We start from the raw sequence: 4,155 nt of genomic DNA, 5'->3' as shown, positions 1-4,155 counted from the left end.
CAGTATGATTGCCCATGGGAATGAAAATTAAAAATGAGGTACATACTGTTGTATGGCAGAATCTGAGGCATGTTTTATAATCTCCAAAGAGCAAATGCTAAGAACTTAATTTTTGAAATACTCCAGGAATTAATTCTATGTATCAGCATTCACACAACATTAAAAAATGGACAGTCAAAGGGGATTTCTGGATAGAATATTTAGGTTAATGGGGTCAAGGAAGAGACATTGATGTCATCAGAATAGTTTCAGTTAAGCAGGATCAAATTCACTGGGTGAGACAGAAATGTCCAGTGATACAACAAAATGCAGGAGAATGAATGGGTCACAGCAGCTTATCCTTACCTTGCATATTCAGTAAGATTCATAGATAACTCAAGGAAACATAGGTCATGAATTTCATCTCATCTCCAGATTGTGAAGGTCTTTATACCAGGCAATTGGAATTAGTATTCATGATGATGGTATTTGATCAAGTGTGAGGGTGGGAATGATATTAGACTTGTGATATAGGGGGATCTTTTAGGTACCAATCTTAAAGTAAGGTCAAGAGTGATCATAGTCTAAGTCAAAGGCATAGAATTTGATATCAATATCAGAAAGGAAAGAATCAAAATAATATTGTCCCTAGATATGGGGAAGACAGAACTCATATTAAGGATGTTTGGGGGAAATTTTAAATTAAAATTATGAGATAATGAACATAATGGGTCCAATACATACTGATTCCTACATCAACCTATTGATCATTTATGAGAGTTGGTTTGTATAGTATAAACTCTAAATTTCTTTATCAAATTTGATATGACTTGAATATTTGAAAAAACAACTAGACTTCATCAAAATTTAAAAGTATGAATCATATAATTAATTGTAAAGTAATAAAATGGAATAGTAATATAGATATTACACACCTCTAAATAGGAGTATTTAAAAGTTTACAAAATACAAAAAAGTAATTCTGAGTTTGTTTTTAATAGTCCCTCCAAATTAGTTTTAAAATGTAAAATTTCCACTTTTCACATATTCTAGTTCAGAGATTGTTTACTTTCTATCTGAATTCTCATATAGACCCTAGTTCTGTCTATTTGGAATTAAATTTTTTCACTTCAAATGAACACACACACACACACACACACACACACACACAGAGAGAGAGAGAGAGAGAGAGAGAGAAATTTTAGGGTAAGAGTCATTGTTTTCTATCAGTATATTCTGTAACACTTTTGCAGTGCTTTGCAGAAAAGTTATATATTGTGAGTACTGAATAGTAGGTAAAATAAACACTGAAGTTTAAATCTGCCAGTGATGGTAGTCAGCCCAGCAACAGGAATAGATTAGAACAATGGTATTAATGTGGCTCACCAGAAGCTGGAGTAGAAGGAGGTCACAGGTCAGTTGTTTGTCTGTTCAGGCTTACACACTAATGCACATGGCTGGACCATTTCTGAGTGACCAATGATGATATCAGTAACAAGAAGAACTAATATTATCTGGAGTCACTGAAATTCACTGTAATCATGAATGATCTCATGCATTGGTAAGGAATCAATTCTTCCTAGCTCTTGTGATTACATCATTACTGACAAACATATCAACCAACAGATTTTAGCTTAGTTAGAGTATGTCATTAGGGGAGATGAATCAAAACATCCACATTCATTTGTTATCCAGTTTGTCATGACTCATGCCATTTTGAGCTTCAGAATTAACACTGATCTTCATACAAATTGTTTTAAGATTAATTTTCACTATAGTATACTAGTCAGGGTTCTCTAGTGGAGCAGAATTAATAGAATGAATATATACTATAAAGGAAAATTACTTAATAGGGATTTTACAATCCAACAATGAGTATCTGCATTTTAGAAAGACTGAGAACCCAGTACCCAATTAGTCAATTAGTCTTGATGTCTGATTATTCCCAGTCTGGTGCTGAAGTCCTAAAGGATTTGTGGAGAGATACTGATGTGAGACCACATAACAAAGCCAAAGGAACAAGTTTCTTATGTCAATAAAGAGCAAGAACAGCAGAATCAACAATAGGCCATTGTCTAAGTTAGGATTTTACTGCTGTGAACAGACACCATGACCAAGGCAACTCTTATAAGAACAACATTTAATTGGGGCTGGCTTACATGTTCAGAGGTTCAGTCTATTATTCTGAAGGTAGGAACTTGGCGGCATCCAGGCAGGCATGGTGCAGGAGGAGCTGAAAGTTCTACATCTTCATCTGAAGGCTTCTAGTGGAAAACCGACTTCCAGGCAGCTAGGGCAAGGGCCTTATAGCCACACCCACAGTGACACACCAACTCCAACAGGGTCACATCTTCTAATAATGCCATTCCCTGAGCTGAGCATATACAAACTATAATATCCATGCATGCCAGAAACAGGCAGAATGTTTTAGGGTTACCAATTTGTGATGAAACACTATTACCATAAGCAATTTGGGGAGCAAAGGGTTTTATGGCATATATTTCAACCCTACTGTTCATCATCAAAGAAAGTTAGGACAGGAATTCAAACAGAGCAGGAACATGGAGTCAGGACATGATTCCAAGGTCAGAGGTTTAGAACATTATCATCAGCGAGCGTCCTGACTCAATAGGTATTGCAGCAGGATCTGAATACTCCCAAGGACCTCAGGAACCATGCCAAAGACACACAGCAAAGCAGGGACTGCCTTCATGCAGACCCAGCAGCTCCATGCAGCCATGACTAATACCTTCTTGGAACACATGTGCTGCCTGGAAATTGACTCCGCACCCATCATGGCCCACAACACTGGCATCATTTGTACCATTGGCCAATCTGTGGAGATGTTGAAGGGAATGATTATGTCTGGAATGAATGTGGCTCATCTGAATTTCTCTCATGGAACCCATGAGTACCATGCAGAGACTATTAAGAATGTCTGTGCAACCACAGAAAGTTTTGCATCTGATCCCATTCTCTATCTTTCCATTGTGGTGGCTCTGGACACAAAGGAAGAAGGGAGTCACTCTGAAGATTACCCTGGATAATGCCTACATGGAGAAGTGTGAGGAGAACTTCCTGTGGCTGGACTATAAGAATATCTGCAAGGTAATGGAGGTGGGCAACAAGGTCTATGTAAACCTGGACTCATCTCACTGCGGGTGAAGAACGGTATTGACTACCTGGTGACAGAGGTGGAGAGTGGTAACTCCTTGGGCAGCAAGAAGGGTGTGAATCTGTCCGGAGCTGCTGTGGACCTCCCGCCATGTCCAAAAATGACATCCATGACACCCCATGTTTGGGGTGGTGCAGGACCTGGACATGGTGTTCGCATCTTTCATTTGCAAGGCTGGAGAGCATGATCAAGAAGCCACGCCCCACCCATGCTTGAAGGCAATGTAATCCTAGATGGAGCAGACTGCAACTTTGCTGTTTGGAGAAACAGCCAAAGGGTTTCTCTGGAAAGGAACCCTCTGGAGGCTGTTCACATGCAGCACCTTTTTGTCCAAAAGACAGAGGCTGCCACCTACCACTTGCAGTTATTTGCATTGTCTGGCACCCATTACCCTGCAGAAGCTGCAGCTTTGGGCGCTGTGGAGCACCTCAAGTGCTGCAGTGGAGCCATTATTATGCTCACCAAGTCTGGCAGGAGTGCTCCCAAGGGGCCCGGTACTGCCCAAAGGTTCCTATCATTGCTGTAACATGCAATCCCTATACTGCTCGCCAGGCCCATCTGTACCTGGGCATCTTCCCTGTGCTGTGTAAGGATGCGGTATAGGATGCTTGGACTAAGGATGTTGACCTTCCTGTAAACTTGGCCATGAATGTTAGCAAGGCCTGAGGCTTCTTCAAGAAGGAAGATGTGTCATTGTGCTGACATGGTGGCACCCTTGCTCTGGCTTCATCAACACCATTCGTGTTGTGCCTATACCTTGATGACCTTCGGGAGACCCCGTCCCATCCCTCCCATAACCTATCCATTAGGCCAGCAATGCTTGTAATACTCACTCTGGGGCATAGTGTGGCCCGGGGTAAAGGAGAAATGCAGGATTGGAAACCCTCTGATTTTATCACTGAAGGGCAGCAGCATCTCTGTGTACTTTGCTTCTGTAGAAAGTTGTCCACAGAATTTCCAGATCTGGCCTGGAGTCACGAGATAGCAACAGCAGGAGTTGA

General features: G+C 40.9%; 1 pseudogene; it reads left to right on the top strand.

The window, feature by feature from the left end:
• Nucleotides 1-2,642: 2,642 nt before the first annotated feature.
• Pkm-ps6 (pyruvate kinase M1/2, pseudogene 6) lies at nucleotides 2,643-3,915 on the top strand (annotated as a pseudogene).
• Nucleotides 3,916-4,155: the final 240 nt, after the last annotated feature.

The sequence above is a fragment of the Rattus norvegicus genome, chromosome 2 (assembly GCF_021556685.1).
Source record: "Rattus norvegicus strain SHRSP/BbbUtx chromosome 2, alternate assembly SHRSP_T2T, whole genome shotgun sequence".
Taxonomy (NCBI): Eukaryota; Metazoa; Chordata; class Mammalia; order Rodentia; family Muridae; genus Rattus; species Rattus norvegicus.
The sequence above is the reverse complement of the archived record's forward strand: the minus strand, read 5'-3'. Positions and strand labels throughout refer to the sequence as shown.